Genomic DNA, 19,545 nt, shown 5'->3' with positions numbered 1-19,545 from the left:
GGGGGGGTCCTGATTGATACGGAAGAATTAGAGGCACAAAATATCAACCCCCCTCTTTTCCCAAACAACTTTACAATAGAAAATGTAATGTTCATTGAAAGTACAGCCCCCACCCCCACTTTTTGTTGAAGTATAGTCCACTGAGGGTAATGTAGTATATCTGACAAAAAAATTAGGACTGATCGAAGTTGGACCCCCCTCCCCGAAATAGGATTTTCGGGCTTGGAGTAGACAATTTTTTTTTGGCTTCTCAAGTTTTTTTTTTCGGGCGAATATTTTTTTCTGGCTAACCCCCCCCCCCCTCCTTTCGAAAAAGATGATACATCACGCACTGGAATTAGTAATTTTTTCAACTATTCCAGGTCCAGAATTCTATTACAAAAAAATCTACCAATCCCTCATCTAAATCAATTGAATATGCCTTAGTAAGCATGCATGAACACATATCAGTAGCGGATATGAGAATCTTGAACAAAAAAAAATTGTCCAAGCCTGAAGGGGGACGGTTTATGGTTGGAGACCAAGGGGGAAAGGAGAGAAGCTCTCAGGCTTTATAGTTTTATAAAAAAAAGTTTTCAACTTAATTCAGCTGAACTTAATGTGAAACTAATGCAATGTCCTACAAAGTAAAACCAATAAATTTATTAATTTTTTGTACATGTAGATTTTGGTCACTAAAGATGGTAGGCCGGGATTTCCCCCTCCCCCCAAACCACCAGTGCACGTGTGTTATACCATGTGTTTACACTTTAAAAAAAAAAAAAGGAAAGTTCAAGACTGATAAAAAAAAAAATTATGACAATGTTCTTAGTAAGATGAGAAGTTTAAGACTTTTATCCAAAAAAAAAAAAAAAAAAAATAAACAAACAACAATTCAAAATAAAAAGAAAAAAAATTGCTGCACGACTCATAATATTTGACTTATTTAATTATCAGATTAAAGTAAACGCCATTGAATTTCGACGTGACTTTAATTCACAGTCGCAGTGTTAAGGCTCCGCACGTTTCAAGATTGTCAATCCTTTGTCGCGTAAAATTTTTATTTAAAGATGCCATTCCCAAATCGCTGAGATTTCTTCTACGGCAATTTTCTCTCCCGTCAATTTTAGTGCTCTCGGAACGCGGAAAATACAATCGGAATTCATCGGATGACTCGTACCTCGCACATAACGTTTGAATGGAGCGTAGCGGAGTCAGCCGAGGATTGCCGATTGCGGAAAATACGGTATGCTCATATAAAGGCCGAGGATACCCGTGTTCGCATAACGTAATAGTGAATTGACATAATGTAGTAGTGTGAGTTAATATCATAAAGAATTGACATAATGTAATGATAGGTTAACACAATGTAATTGTTGTTTAATTAAATGTCATGAACAGTAAACATAACGAAATGCAAGAATGTGTAAATGTCATAAAGTGTTGACATAATGTAAAGGAAGGTTTACACGATGCAATAGTAGTGTGGGATAATATCATAAAGAATCGACACAATATAATGGAAGGTTGACACAATGCAGTAGTAGTGTGGGTTAATGTCAAAAGAGTTGACATAATATAATGGAAGGTTGACACAACGCAATAGTAGTGTGAGTAAATGTCATAAAGAGTTGACATAATGTAATGGAAGGTTGACACAATGTAATAGTAGTGTGAGTAACTGTCATATGGAGTTGACATTATGTGTAGGAAAGTTCACACAATGCAATAGTAGTGTGAGCAATTGTCATAAAGAGTTGACATAATGTAAAGGAAAGTTCACACAATGCTATAGTAGTATGAGTTAATATCATGTAGAGTTGACATAATGTAATAGAAGGTTAACACAATGTAATAGTTGTGTGAGTAACTGTCATATGGAGTTGACATAATGTAATTGAAGGTTGACGCAGTGCAATTGTTGTGTTCTGCTATAAGGCAGTGACGGCGTTCCATATTATGTTATCTAGTTTGTTACATAGTTTAGTAAGTTTTTGTTTTACGAGCTTGTTATTGTTTTAAGATTTTCAACATAGTGGACCCTGAAGTTCGTGCATTCTTTTGCAGTGTTATTTCTTAAGTTAAATCCAAATAAAAATTAAAAAGAATATATAGCTGTCGGGTTTTTTACTGCATGCTTGTCATTTCGATGTTAACGACCATTAATATTTGGTAAGTGATTTTTTTAAAAATAGATTTTGACACTATGCCGCCTTTGATGAATCTTTCAAATATAATTGAAAGATATACAATATTTTAAGATAGATAATTTGCATATTCAAAGGTTATTGTACAGCCATTTTCGGTTGCATCTCTCATCAGGATGAGTACAAATATTTGCAATAGGTAATTAAATTTCATATTGCTATAGACATGAATATAATCTACAACAATTACCGCTGTAGAAAATGTACCAACTCCTTTCATCAAACAAAACATTACTTTAAAGTATTATGTCTATTTTAAAAAGTAACAAATCAGATTTTTCAACGTTTTGGATAAAACATGAATAGTATTAATTATTTTCTATGGAAATAAAACTCAAGAAAAAACATAAATTAATGAAATCAGCTGGACCAAGGCAGTTGCATATAAAACGTAAATATAAAGTTTATCAAATATCTTACTGCAATCTCATCGATACCAATTATTTTGGCTTTATGTCTTTTTCTAAAATTATTTCATCCAAAAAATTGTTTCATCCATAAAAATGTAGCCCGCGTGGCGCAGTGGTTAGAGCGTCTGCTCTAGAGTCGCCAAGTAAGGAGTTGATCCGAATCCCACTGTGTGACTTGGAGACCCGTCCTTCGGATGAGACCGTATAAACCGAGGTCCCATGTTGCAGTAGGCGCTGGCTCGAAAAAGACCCCTCATTGCTCAATGGCCGTAAGTTCCGAGTATTAGACAAAATTTGCAACACCGGCAAGTGGTGGCGTCTCCACCATATGAGTGAAAAAATTCTCGAGAGATACGTTAAACAACAAGCAATCAATCAATCCATGATAAATATTTCTTTCAAATTCATTAAAAATTGTTAAAAAAAGGAACTAGCTCATTTTTCCATATCTAAATAATTAATTGTTACAAAACCCTTCTTTGAGCAAAAAGTATCGTCACTTTATAGATGTTCTATAGATGTTATAGATGACTTTCGTCACTATAGAAAGTGATTAATTCATTAATTTGAGTATACGAAAGGGGTGAAAATAACGAACAGTGATTGATCTGAAAAAAAAAACTTCACACAATACAAATCTGTGAACAGGGCAAAAAATACAAACTCCTGGAAACTTCAGAGGTGGGATCAAGTGCCTATGAGGAACAGGCATCCTTAGTTGACGAGTCACACTGCCTTGATCCCTATGTATCGACCAGGTAGACGGAAGATTCTTAAGTCAAATTTAAAAATAAACAAGGGCCTAACTGGTATGAACACGTCAGCCAAAAAAGCTTTTATCTGTAATAATTCGATCTCGTATTTGAAAGCAGCAGGAAGATTGAAAATTCTAATTATTCTGGGTTTAAATTCCGGATTTTCAAGAGTCATTTTTGTTGATAATAACCAAAGTAATTAAGGTTTTGAAAACTTCAGTAGGACACAATTTCTAAAAAATTCAAAGCAGGAGATATAACTGTTATAAGGTGATATTAAATATAGTGCATGTATATAGTAATAAATTTGTAAATTTTTATCACTAAAAACATGCAAACACTCCATTTTTACATGGATTACATTATTTGTATCCATTTAATTTTTAAAAACAATTTTGATGTATTAAAATATATTTATTTCATTATATGATTGATTGATTTGTATATTGTTTAACGTCCCTCTCGAGAATTTTTCACTCAGATGGAGACCTCACCGTATGCCGGTGAAGGACTTCAATTTTAGACCTATATTCGGCACTCAGGGCCATTGAGCAGTGAGGGTTCTTTATCGTGCCAGCGCCTACCGTGACACGGGACCTACGTTTTTAAGGTCATATCCGAAAGACCCGTGACTTTCACTTCTGATGCCGAGCGCTTGGCGAAGGAACAGTCGCTACCTATTTTTACGTCTTAGGTTTGACGCGGCGCCGTGAACGAGAATCGGACCCGGGCCTCCCGATCACGAAGCGAACGCTCTACCACTAGGCTACCGTGAACGGTATATTTCATTATATGAACATGACAGTTAAAATGATTTCGAAATATATTTTGTGATGAATGTTAAAGAATACAAAGATTTCAAAAAATCAACAATATCTTTACTATAACTATCGCTCTTGAATGATCAGATTCCAAGAGAACACGGTCAAAGCTGTTTCACGTATTTGAAAAAGATAAGAAAATCGATATAAGAATATGTTCAGTTCAGATAATGTACACACGTTATTTTGTCGGATCGAAAAATACACCTTTTTTAAAAGGGGTATATGAAAAAAATAGAGGATATTCAATGTTTTGTAGTTAAACATGGGATTTATTTCACGAGTGGAACAGGATTTTGTTTTATATTTTTAAGAGTGCGAAGCACGAATGAAAATATCAAAAAATCCTGTCTCACGAGTGAAAAAAAATTCCATATTCAACTACAAAACATTGAATTTTCCGTTTATTACATTTTCTTTGATTTTCCCTTTGTCTCTATCTTTTTGTACTACAGTGTTGTAATACACACAATCATTGTATACAGAATACGCATGCCTGCATTCTATGCACATAAATTTAAGGGATTCTTTTTTTATCCGATACTTGTGCCTGAGATATAATTATAATATATTGTAGAAAATAATATTGATTCCACATTGAATTTTTGTTAATACTGGTCCCATCTTATAGCAGGTAACAATAAAGTCTTTGTTAGACTCATTATTACAAATATATTTTAGAGGATTTTGAATTTAATGCTACAAGTGGCCATATAATTTATACTCATACAGTGTACGTAGTATCCTTTCTATGGAGGATTTTTTTTTTCAAAATCATACGTTTGCTCTAAGTATCTTTATGTTTATTGTCTTTTGTCTAAGTATCTTTATGCTTTATGTCATACATATTTTTGCTCTATAAAATAATCAATGTTTGCATCATTACTTAAAGAAATACTTCTAACAGACACGAATCGGCCTACGTTACAAAATAAAAGAAAAATAAAAGAAACAGACAACATTCATAAGATTTCAGCAGAAGTTACACTTTCTGGAAAGATTTCTTTTCACTCGTTTTATGAGCATATTTATCAATCCCTCACATTTAAGTAATACATGTAAACACAGCAATCAACTAAAGCAAGCACGTTTATCTCTCAGTTTTAAAGGAATGAAATATATGAAGGTAACGAACAATATTCAAGATCAAAAATCCATTCAAACAATACAATTCAGGAGCAGAGAAAACATGGACCTCTAAAACATCAAAGATAGGATGAGGTGCCATGGAGGAGTGAGCATCCCCTACCGATCGGTGACACCCGCCGTATTGTTCTTTTCATGATCGGGAAAAAATCATGCAGCATTTGTTATTGATGTTTTTGAAACAATTCAAGACCTAACCACTCCTGCTTCAAATATGACATACCAAGAAGAAAATCAACTTGCTCCGTATTTTCATAAGTCAAGTATGACCAGACCAAAAGCAAGCGATCGAGGGAAATTCGGGACATTTTGATTGGGCATATTTAAAAAAGAACATGGGATGCAATGATGTATTGCATGTAAATAACACTGAAAAAATATTTGTTAACACATTGAACCTCCAAAGATGCTTTTCATCATAGAGTCACGCATCAAACAAAAGCTCATCATTTTGTGGTTCTAATAGTATTCAGTAAAATGCACATGTCAAGCATGTAGAACTGCACTAACAGTTATTACTATTGATATTCATCACTAACTTTGGGTTTTGCAACTACAAAATACTTACAGTTTTTGTAAATTTTGCAAACCGTTAAAGGTGTTGTTTTGAATCGTAGTTATTTTGTTGGAATACAGCCATCCAAAATAGATTTTTTAAATTATTTAATCGAGTATTTTTGCTATAAGCATTCAGTCTTTTGTCTTCAAAATCAAAAGAAATAAACAGAATCTCCGAACATGTATACAAGTATTAGTCTAAGTGATAGTTTACATGTGATTTATGTTATTTTAATTTCTTTAATGCGAATATCTTGTTTGATATATATATATCTAACAAACTTTTTTTCCAATAATCATGTATAACAAAATTTTTATTAAGCGTTTTGTTTTTTAAAGTGAAATCAAACATAGGTACGAAGTCGGAGTAATGATTAACCTATTTGAGTTAAATATCTATCCGTATTTTCAAGCTAGTACCGAAGTACTTAGCTATGCAGGGGGAATAATGAAGCATACAAAATATTCTACCTTGACTAATTCAGTGCTAAAATATGACGTCATAGAAGGCAAGATGACGTCAATTTCAAAACACAAGTTTTCGTAATATTGGTATTTAGAGATGTATGGTCGAAGGTCCTAAATTCAACAGTGTCCGAATTTCGACGGTTTTCTTCTTTTGTTTATATCTGATTCGTTCTCGCAAGATCAGGTTGGTCTTTTTAAACATAGTACCCCTGTAGACTTGCGATTATATTACCTATATCATGGCTGAAAATACATTCTAATGCAATTGTTTTGTATAACACTTTTTCATTGGCTAATGCACTGATGTTTGAAGCAGTAAAACGAGCATTAACGAGCGTGAAAGCTTTTTCATTGTGACGTCATAATAGAGCGACGAAAAAGCACAATGCTCCGTGACGTATTTCATGTAACAAACTTCATCAAAATAAGACGTAAACAACAAACAAAATGCATGGATTGCATTAGAATGGGAATAACCATTTTACCGTTTTACCAGCTCCGCTTACGCGTCGCCGGTAAAACTCAGTTTGCGACCGTTAAATCAGCATTAACGGTCGCAAATACCAAATTAGAAGATAGTTATTCCCTAATTTCAAATAGGAAAGCTTTCATTTCCTATAATTTTAGGGGGAAAAATGCCTGCCTTGCGTAATATCACTTTTTGTCACAGATATGAAATCTGATTACTGGAATATGTTTGCTACAAATAACTTGACAAAATGCCGTCTTCATAGACTGACAATTCAGTAATGAAATTCGCGCGACTAAGTTATGGAAAATTAGGCCAAGCCAATTTTATTTTGAATTTATCAGAACTATATTTTTAAAGAAGAAAATAATGAATTTATCATATTTTGAATTAAAAACACAATGACTTAAGTGTTGTTATACTTAAATTTTAATGATTTTTGGTAATCATATGCAATATCCTGAAAATGTAATTGTATTTTCTTTCTATCTTTTTTTTTTATATATATACTTTTTCCCCCTGTTAATTAAGTACTACAATGAATCTTTACATAGAAATATTTCAATGCTTAGAATATTACATTTTGTTTCTCTCAAACTTTTTCACCATTTCATACTTTTTAAAAAAAAATTATTTCATTCTCTACTTACATTAAAAAGGTACTAAAATAATATTTTATAACTCTATAAGGTATTATATGTAAAAAAAAAAGATATATTAGTTTTCCTATTGTTTATATTTGTTGGCTGATCCTATAAAAAGACATCCAACTACATGTTGTACACACCATATCAGTGTGTATATTATATATTTGCACCATAAGAAATTTTCAACTATGACAAAATTATATTCACAAAATGGGCCCAGTCTGATGGAATAAAGATTGGGGTGTGTGGCAACGCACTTTGAAAAAATTACGCACTTTGAAAAAATTTTTCAAAGTGCGTTAAAATTGGGACAAAATCAACGCGCTTTGAAAAAAATTTTCAAAGTGCGTTAAATTTGGGACCAACTCAACACACTTTGAAAAAATTTTTCAAAGTGCGTTAAGAGTCTACATCAATATATTTTACCATGGAGACACTTAACGCACTTTGAAAAAAAAATCATGTTTTAGTCATGGAAAGATTTTATTTGTTATTTATCTTTCAAAAAACTAAGCCTAACCCAAACCTCAAAAATGAATTGATTTACTCCCGTCAAAAAGAGGAGAAGACGGGTATATGATCCCTCAGTCCAAATCTTTATCTTTCCAATACATAGGTGTCGGTAACAAACGGGGGAGGGGAGCAATAAACCTAAAAAGGGTACGCTGCATTTTCAATGCTTATACGATGTATATATCTTTACTAAATAAGTGGGGGGCTTACCCCCCCCATCCCCTCCCCTGGCCCTTCGCCCAGTCTCGATGTCTATGCTATACTCAAAGCATTCATATAATTATGTATTCACCTAATTGGTATGACGTTGAAAACATTCAATAATAAATGAGTTAATTAAAATAGATGAAAACTAGAAGTTTTTAAGTACAGTAAAATTTTTGAGAGAGAAAGAATTTTCATAGTTTTGAACAATCAAATTGGCCCCTTTTTATTATGATAAATGCTAAGTTGCTTGAAGCTTTCCTCTATTAATGCCCCCTATGCACCTTTACATCTACTTATCAAAGACTAAAATTAAAAAAAAGAAGAAACGAAGTAATGAACTTAAACAATCGTCACTCTTTTTTTAAGACCCTTTAATTTTCCCTTTTATTTTATCAAAACCTTAAATATTTGAAACGTCAACATCTCAGGCCCTACACCAACTTTATCATAAAAAAAGTTATCAAACCAGGATCTCTTATTTATCATACCGATAATTTGAAGGAATATTGATCAATCTTTACATTTTTTTCAAAGTGCGTTAATATGGTCGATATTAACGCACTTTGAAAAAAAATTATTTTTTTCAAAGTGCGTTAGCTTGGTCCCAAATTTTAACGCACTTTGAAATTTTTTTTCAAAGTGCGTAATTTTTCAAAGTGCGTTGTAACAGGGGTGCCTTGTCAATATTGAGTCACCTGAAATACTGTTGCAGCACACAGGTTATCTGCCTCGTATGACTCATTCATCTGTCCTCATTGCATTGAGAGTGACAAAATGATGAAATCAAATGTTAAATTTACAATTGTGGCCATTAAATAAAATTATATTGCAAAAAAAAATAATCCAATTTCATTTCTACTAAAAATTTTGTTTTGCATGGCCTTCCTGATTACTTGCATATCGATCGATGACGTAACAGTCGAAATTAGGACTCGTTAATGGCGGCGCCCATTGTTTTTATGTCACTTTTGAACTCATCACCTATAGAAGTAGAAAGACTAATTGGATTAATCTTTAAACAGGAAAGAATACAATTTGAATGATGTATTTACCGCTCAATTTATTTCAATGGATTCTTGCATGCATAAAATAAAATATTGCAATACATTGAAAGACCGTCAAAATATGGGCACACGAGGGTAATTTTACTCTAGAAAATGAATAGAAACGCGCTAACATTAAAAAAAATAAAATCTTTTAATTTTTTTATGCTGTATCTATCATTTTGATTAAAATCTACCACCGATGACGTCATATGTATACATCAAGTAACTTGAGATAAGTTCAAATCGTGTAAAGGGAATTTGGCTTAGACGGCAGGTACAAAGATATGTAAAATGGAGTTTAAAACCAAATATCGTGAATATTTTGTGAAATTCATATGGAGTTCAGTTAATAAAACAGGTATGCTAATACGTTATATCGCGACTACCAATGAGTACCTCGCAGTTATCTAACTTTCTACCGCTCTTTTGCGGGGAGTCGAGAAAAGTCTAAATTTCTGGGGGCAAATGACATTGTTTACAGTAGTGACAATCGAATGATTCGAACAATTTAATGCCGAAATCACGATATTTTGCCAGATATTGAACTCTAAATAGTAGATTGTCAAATAAGAAAAGTTTAGAATATTTTATCTGCTTTAAAATGTGACGATTTTCAATGAAAATTTAACGAGAAGAGTCTGCTTAATTAAAAATATCGTTAAAAATGTGACAATTTAGGATTTGCTCCTCTCAAAAATATATTAGGCTGGTTCAGCAATTGTTTAGCGAGGTATTCCACCAGGATTTATTACTTATCTGTCCTTATAAATGCTACAATGATCGATCTTGCATTGTATTGAATAGCACATTGCCCCCACCCAACAGACGATTCCAACCTCCTTCGCAAAAGAGTTCCGCTAAGTTAAGTAATCGCGATATCAAGTATTTATTTTCATCGATTATATTCACATTCGAAAACAGTTAGCTATATACGTATCCCAGTCGGCCTTTCCTGTGTCATTTGTGACAAAAATAATGCAACAGAACAACAATAAGCTGCATTTTTCAAAACATAAGATTTGTACAGATGGAAAGTTTGCCTCCTAAAATACTTGGAAAGTGCTGCTAGAATCCCGAGTTAAGCATGGTTTTACGAAAAATCTCGGCTCATATGTAAAAAATTCAAAACATCTGGTAAGGTTTCCTGCGAATTTGTGGAATAATTATTTTTCTGACGGAAGACTGGGATTCTAGCAGCACTTTTTAGGCAAAATAGATGTTTTTCAACTACATTATTTACTCAAAGAAATTATTAAACTCCGGGGTATTGTTGTTGTGTTAGCTTTTTTATTAAGGAATATCTCGCTATAAATAGAAGTCACGTGATGCCGTGGTGGTGGTGCACGTCGCTGCGTTAGACACTCTGTTATCTCTATGCAATAGATGATAATAGTTTACGTTTATCAGCGGTTTTGGTAAATTATCAAACTTAATTTTCTTTAGAAAGTCTTAATTTCCCGAAAAATGACTTATATGCTTCCTTAACATACCCGCGTACTAGGCTGTAGATCCTCGGGGTCTTATATACATTATACTATTATTGTAGAAAAGAAAAAAAAATGCAGCACATGTAAATAACCAACATATTATTTACTGTACATGAATAACAAAATTCAACCTTCAGAAAAGGAGCCCAAAACTGTCTTTGTTTTAATACATACGAGAACGAGTATTTTATTCAATATTCCAGACGCTATGCATTCCATTCCTCTCATGATTTTATAGTTGGTTAACAATGAAAGTGATCTTTTATCCTTAAATGGAAAAATATGATAATCATCTTTTATTCTGAATTGAAAATCAATCTGTTGCTTTCAAATAAATAACCGTACTGACTATATAGAAATATTTTTATATTCAACCAAGCAGACCAACATATACTGTGAAACGTCAAATTTTCGGTGGGTTTAATTTTCATTGTTTGAGAGGTATAGAGATATCCACGAACTCTTAACAACCACGAAATGTTAAATTTAATATGCATTACTACCCAACACTTCTTTGACCACAAAATGAAATCCCAAAAAATCAATATTTTTTTTCCCTCAAACCCCGAAAATTTGCTCCCACGAAAATATGTGATTTTACAATATGTTTTTTCAATGGAAATGTTAGAATAATACATTTTCCGTAACCTCAATTATCAATTGTTGGTTTCCTTGTTAGTTCGTATAGTTTATACACAATTCGCATAACAAGTTTAGTGAGACATATTGCGAATAAAATGTACGTCGATTTTAGTATCAACCCACGAACAGTGATCAATATCAAAAAACTATAAACAATATAACTCTGTGAAAGAAATATAACACATATACAGGGACCCTGAAAATTCCAGAGGAGAGATCAGGTGCCTCATCATAATATTCATGGAGTAATCAAAGAAGTAATCAGCCGCCGTGAGCACAATGTATTGGTCAGATATACAGAACGTTCTTTATCAAATTCAGAATAAAAAGCAATTGATAAGAATCCCATCGGCCAAAATATAAAAAGAATGATCGTTTATATTTGCTATCACAATTATCAAAACGCCCAGAGAGTTTAAGAAATACTGACTTTAAACAAGGTTAACAAAATTCCTGTACAATCAACCTGTCAGCCTGCCTCGGTTTAAATATTGATCGTATTCGGAGCATTTTCTCGAGTGTCGGATAAGCTGGGAGTTGTAAACACCATATGTAGGTTATAGTGGGATAGAAATAAGGAAAGCTGACGATGGTAAAGACGAAGTCTTTTCGATTGTCCTACAATTTAGTTATTAGTTGGTCCTGATCACCATTTAAACGGGTAAGCGGTTTTAGTCAGGAGGAATGTAGGTCACGTATTTTTTTCGTTATTGGAAGATTTCATATTCACGGCGATCGAGTAGTCACAACATGCATGATTTGCACAACCGAAGACATGCAATTGATTTTGGACTTTTGAGCTTGAATCCTGTTTCTAATCTTCATATGTTACATGCATAAAGTTTTTGACAGTTAAAACAGCAAAGACATTGAATTGTAAAAGTTTTTAAAAAATCCCAATTGTTCAAATTGTTGCAGCGTAACATTAATTATCTTATTGATGAAAAAAATTACAGGTGTAAAACTTTTTCAGATAAATAGACTTTTAAGGTTTGTAATTGATTTTATTTAAAAATGCGGAGAACTATAGTATTAAGGAAATCTAAGATAATTATTTTTTGGAGGTATCACCGTAATTCAATATTGAAGTCAAGTTTTTAAGGTACCTTGGTTTCCGACATATCAAATTATTTTTCTTCCTTATGAGAGTATTTTGGTTACCGACCTAGTGATCTTTACCTTTGACCTACTTATAAAATATTCAATATTGCTTAAATACAGCGCATTTTTAATTTTAAAGGTAAGTTTATGCTATTTAACATGTGCACCGTTTGTCATAAAAATATATATTTAAAAAATACTAGCGTTACAGATCACTTGTCCGTAATTGACCTACTTGGCAAAATAGTCAGGATCGTTAAATTTACTTTCGTGATTTTTTAGTGGCAAGGTTTTGATTTAATTTACATGTTTATGTGTTTATAACACTTTACGTTGAAAGTGCACTTTGATAAACTTTATTTACCACACAAACTGAGATTTAAATATTATGAAAATAAATCGGCATCAGTATACCAAAATGGATGTTTGTAGACTGAAAACTGCAGTAAATACAGTCTGAAATCTCTTTAGAAGGATTGTAATAAAATTCGAATTATTTCATTTTCAATATTTATTTTAGCTTTGGATGTGAGAGAATCATATTTCTGATTTTATCACAGTTTTACTTTCCATGTTTTCTTCTCACAGGCAAATACACTATTATAAAAATACGTGTAACAAAAAAGTTTTCTACTATAAGATTTATTGGCGTCTTTAATGATGCTATTAATCACGTAACACAACCGTTCCTTGGAGCACTAAAGTTTGTTTGATATACCCATCACTGATCTTAGGTACTTTAATTTCTCCAAATCTATAAAGCTACAGCGCAGGAAAAAGCTTTTTAAATGAATCTTGCTCATTTATGACACAAGGGTAACATTTTCCTTTCGAATTTGACACATGGAAAATTTTTACATATACAAAACACTTACAGTTCCAGTAAATTTGGCAAACCATGAAAGGCATTGTTTTGAATTGTGCTTATCTTGTTGGAGTATAGCCATCTGAAAAAAAAATAAATTCTTACAAATGTTTTGCTATAAGCATTCAGTTTATTTCGAACGAAATGAAATTGAAACGTGAAATCATGGAATAAATTGAATCCGAAGACTTTAGCTATTGGTGTTAGTAAATTTCACATTTATAAGCATGATACTGTACCAATCGCTTAAATCAAGGACTTTATTATAGCCTAATGTATTTGTTGATATCATGAAAAACAAAAATGGATTATAGCCCATATAAGAAAAATGTAAAATTCAAACATATCTACCTATATTGCAGTACAAATACATGTATTAAATTTTGTTTAACAATGTAAATCATTTTTTCATGTCTTGGACGTTATGCATTGATATCATTTTATGCTTTAATGAATGGTTTGCAAAGATAATGCTACATGTTCTTGACTCATAACAAAGGACGACGTTGAATGTAAATTCTTGCCTTCATAGCTTAGATTATAGATTACAAATAAGCCATAAAGTAAAACATTCAATCAAGACAAATGTTTTTTTTCCTAAATTCTAATGTTTTATTATATATAACCATGAAATTATTTATAGGATGACCTGTGTTATAAGAATGATCGCTGGAATATTTCTCCTGGATGAAAAAAATAAAGTATCAATGAAATATATGTGATATGTAATTAAGGTTCATTCTTGCTTTAATTCAGGATAAGAAATGGAAATCTATATTAACCATTGCCAGAGAAATTCAATTTATTTCCTTGAAATGCGTTGAAAAGGTAAGATAGAAATGAAAATGAATTTTTCTATAAACTCCTAACACTATCGATGCAGTTATGATAAGGCTGTCCGAAGGCTTAAAATGTCTTCAAATATACATTTTATTTTGACTTATATTTTAATTTAGATATGTAATCCTTGTCTAGAATTGCAGTCAACTTGAGATAATAGGTAAGTCAGGTATTACAATAAAGCATATTTATGATTTCACATGACTGTGTTGATCACGTGACGGAAGTTTATGATATTCCCACAAGCATTTTGTTTTTTTTTAATCGCTTCGGCACAAGTGCAAATAAAAGTACTGGAAAAAGTTTGTTACATATATCAATTCATCGTGGTCTCTGGTACATAGAAAGTACTGGGGGAAGTTTTTACTTTTACTCGTTAAGAAAATATTTTACGAGAAAATTAAACTTACCAACAAAAGATGGGGTATTTTCCACTTTCTACAAAAATGGATAAACTAAACACCATCCCCCAGCAAAATTCAAGTACAGGACATACTTTTCGTGTAGATTCACGCAATATATCTTTAATGTGTTTTGGTTTATAACTTCTGCCATTCGAATTTAAACACGATTCTTAGATTCTAACTCTGTCTACGGACGTGTAAGGTGAGAGTTTCACAAATAATTTCTCTCTATTGTTTGAAGATGTGCATATTGGACAAGCGGAAGGAAAAGGGATATTAAACTTTCAAATGTTCAAATTCATATCAGCACATTGGAGCTTAAAAACAATCCTAACAATTGAATTAAACAATAAGACCCCAAAATTAATCTACATGCCATGTGCAAATTATGACACTTTCCCCGTCATGTCAGATCAAGTATGCAGAGACTTGACGTCATATTCTATTATGACGTCATATCTAGTTAGTTCAGATAAGTTAAGTCTGCATAGTTTGATATTTTAAGGACAGCCTTATCCTAGCTGCGGATGTATTTACAGTGTATCATGCTTCAAAAATATTTCCACATTGGAACCCAGAAATATGTAAACATTTAATTATCAAACCTTACAATGATACATGTACAATAAGATCCAGCCAATTTATGTACCTAAGTGACACAATACAATACCAAACCGAAAACCATTTTTGTTAATAACTAAATAAAACATTTAACAATTAACAATCAAAAAATAAATTGTATAACAAAGGAGATGACGTCAGCTTCTCCATCGTCAAAGTTCCTAACTTATGTAATGTTATTCCACTATCACGTGCTTATGGTTATTATGTCTCCCGACTTTATCGCTACTCAAGAGATTGCTCTGGGTATGAGGAATTTATAAAGCAATCACTGATACTAAGTAAGTTCATGTTACAGGGATTTCAATGACCTCGTTTAAAGTCGACATTTCGTAAATTTAATGGTCGTTATCATGACTTTTTTTGCAAATATAACCTACCATTGAGTGTTTTGGGCTGTTTTTAACTGACTTGTTTCATATCAATTGTTAGGCCTCTGTTTTTATACCGAATTTGACTACGGAGAGTTCTGTCTCGCTTATTAATACCTAGGGCTCGCGGCGGGTAGGACCAGTCAACAGGGGATGCATACTCCTCCTAGACACCTGATCCCACCTCTGGAATTTCAAGGACTCCATGTTTTATGCCCTCTTCATATATTTGTATTGGTTATTGTTATTTTTAGATCAATCTCTGCCTGTTATCTTTACCTTTTATATCATTCATGAATTAGTGAGACTGAAAAAGAAGTTAATGCCATTTAAAACATTTCCATTTTAATGAGCCGGCACTAAATCAAACGAAGACTTTTTAAAACCTAAAGTTAATTTTAAGAGAGTTTGATAGAGTTTTAAATAGTTTTGTCTGGAAGCAAATGAAAATTATAGAATTTTGATAAAAAGTAACACATTTATCATTAATAAGAGATGAGAATTTGCGGAGAAAAGGTAATGGGAATCTATGAAATAAAATTTCTAACAATGCTTAAACAGATGCAAAGATTGTCGGAGTTTTATGGAACTTGCTTTATCAAGATCTGCAATAAAAACAATGTTAAAAGAAGCATGGGCTTTCAATGTATTCTATTGTTTTTGGAAATAGCCTTTTACTGTGCTGGTTAGAGAGGGATAGGACCTTTTAATAATTTGTGTTGAGTTGTTGACAATAGACGCCTGAAATAATTTCCAGGAACAGTAAGGCATGTGGTTAAAAGTTCAAGGCGGAAAAGAATTTTAGAAAGTGATGTGTGTGAATTAATTTCTTTCCAAAAATTAAAAATGGAAACATTTCCATTAAAAATTCCATGGGATAAGAATGGGATATATAATTGGCAAGATTCAAATAATGTGACAATTTGGAGAAATTTGTATTTTAAGCGTGCTTTGGGACTCTATTTAAATAGGATTCTGATTGAGTTATTGATCAATGTCTTTTTATACTTCATTTAATAAGATGGCTGCCATCATCTGATTCCATCGTATTATTTAATAGCGCATTTTCATTTCTTTTTATTTTATCCAGTCAGTAATACGTTCCGGTAGATCTAGGTGTCGATATTAAAGCATTGCATTTTTCTTAGGGACATTGGAGCAATTGTGATTTTTCAATACCATGAAAATTCTCTCTCTCAATCTATTATATTTCTTTATTGTGAAAATTTATGAAACAATGATTTACCCTTTTATACATGTTTATTTACCCTGTAAATGCCTTTTTTTCTGAGGAATCATTGTCGATATATTTTGAATGCGGGTTATTCAGTTTGGCGGAATATTAAACAGACAAGCAAAAGCGATATAGTTTACATGAGCAGTAGTAATACAAACTATATATGTCCCGAATTCTTGTTTTATACATTTTTTTTCAAAGTGCGTTGTCTTCGTAGTAAAAAAATGTTAATACATAGTCTTAATGCACTTTTAAAGAAATCAAAGTGCGTTGATTTTGTCCCAATTTTTACTCACTTTGAATTCTCTTTTCTTAAAAATTTGCATGGCTTGAATATGCATAATGGCGGAATATTAAACAGACAACTAGCGTTAAGTGCCGATGTCCAGTGCTAAACTGGCCGATAAAAAATTGCATCGAATTTTGGGCGATTTTCTTTTGTTCCAGGTCCAAAACTCTTCTTGTCAAACCTTTTTAAAAATTATTTTTAATTATTGGAGTTTTACTCAACGATGCAAATAAGTGTAGAAATTGTGACGATCGGACTCGAGGCTCGAAATTAATAGGTTTAATCATTAGGGCTTTGATGGAAGCTGAGATTAGTCTGGGTATCCCTAGTGTATATATAACAGCGCAACAGAGGTAATTATAATATTTTCATGCTGCGTTTGACTGGCTAAGACGAAGGATGTCAGTGATTGTAATAAAAAAAGAGACGTTTTATTGTTCATACAACTGTTTCGTGTTGTATTGCCGTTACTAGCTTGTTTAGCATTGGTATACTTATTGTACATATAGAAGAGCGTTTTTTTGTAATACCTGGCTGCACCCTGTATCAGATCAAGGGTACAGTCGTCTAGTGACATGACATAGGACTCATCCCTGAGACACGTACCCCGGAAAGATACCCAAGAAAAAGCCCTGTCCTAAAGAGATTACTTTTGATTTGTTTTAATTATAAACGGATAGATAACCCTAGCTTAGACGCATATGCATGTTTTGTCATACTACTTATGTGTTGTGTCGTTAAATATACTGTGGAATAGGGAGAAACACATACATTTATTTGAACATATTTCTGATATATACAATTATTAATTTTGGTTTACTTACAGTGTCTGTAAACTTAACAAACCGTCAAAGGCATTATCTTCCAAAGTGGTGATTTGATTCCAGTCTAGATACCTAGAAAGTGTAAGGTTATCGACAATTTAGTATTTTTCTTTATTATCAGTCAATAAACTGAAAATTCAACTATGATCATATCAGTTATTATGATGACTGAAATTATTATTATCCATTATAATTAAGCTTTACATTTCTATTAGATTGATAAATTTTGACTTATCTTATTTTATTTTTTATTTATTTATTTACATGTGTATTATTAATTCACTTTGAGCAAAATAATGCTTTATTATAAACATATTTCTGAAAGAAAATCGTCACAAACAGAAGGCACCATATCAGCACACTACATATATATTATTATGGTAGCAGTAACTTGATTGGAAGAGACGGATCACATCTCGGTGACAACAAGTGACAGTCAATCACGTTTTTATTTGTAAAAGAAAAATATGAGTGCATGCATTTACAATGTAAAACACTGGCTTAAATATATTGTTTGGATTCATTTACCGAGAATTTCCCTTTATTTTGAAACCTGCAATTATTTGCTGTAATGATCAAAGCATCATATTGTACATTTAAGAAATGAACAAAATGTTAAAAAGTTCTCTAGGAAATGAACTTCGTTGGTAACGTGATCAAATCCTGTGAAGCCCTTAGGGCTTTTCAGTAGATTTGATCACGTACCTACATGTACCAAGTTCATTTCCCAGAGAACGCTTTACATTATTGTTTATTAATTGCCAATTGCCAAACTAGCAACATGTGCTTTGAAATTCACATTTTTTTTTAATTACAAATGAGCCGAAAAATGAACACCAAAAGAAAATTGCATTAAATATGCACCTTGCGCCAACAAGATTTGTTTGATTCCAGTTGCTTCAGGTAATCAAATCTCAGAAATACGTTGTGTATTCTACGTTTGTTTTAAGTATCTTTGTGTTTTTATGTCACACATATTTTTGTTGGTGAATAAAATATTCAATGTTTGCATCATTACTTTAACAAAATACTTCTAACAGACACAAATAGGCCTACGTTACAAAATAAAAACAAACAAACAATATCAATAAGATTTCAGCAAACGTTGCTCTTTTTGGAAAGATTTCTTTTCACTTGTTTTATGAGCATTTTTATCAATCCATCACATTTAAGTAAAAAATGTAAACACAGCAATCAACTAAAGCAAGTACGTTTATATCTCAGTTTTAAAGGAATGAAATATATGAAGGTAACGAGCAATACTCAAGATCAAAAGTCCATTCTAACAATACAATTCAGGAACAGTGAAAACATGGACATCTAAAACATCAGAGAGGTAGCATTAGGTGCCATGGAGGAGTGAGCATCCCCTACCGACCGGTGACACCCGGCGTGTTATCCTTTTCATGATCGGGGAAAAAATCATTCACATTTGTTATTGATGTTTTTGAAACAATTCAAGACCTAACCACTCCTGCTTAAAATATGACATACCAAGAAGAAAATCATCTTGCACCATATTTTCATAAGTCAAGTATGACCAGATCAAAAGCAAGGGAAAGAAATTCGGGACTTTTTGATTGGTCATATTTAAAAGAGAACATGGGATGCAATGATGTATTGCATGTAAATAATACT

This window comes from Saccostrea cucullata, unplaced genomic scaffold (genome assembly GCF_032062105.1).
Source record: "Saccostrea cucullata isolate Sc308-1 unplaced genomic scaffold, CSIRO_AGI_Scuc_v1 ctg11586, whole genome shotgun sequence".
Classification (NCBI taxonomy): domain Eukaryota; kingdom Metazoa; phylum Mollusca; class Bivalvia; order Ostreida; family Ostreidae; genus Saccostrea; species Saccostrea cuccullata.
The sequence above is the reverse complement of the archived record's forward strand: the minus strand, read 5'-3'. Positions refer to the sequence as shown.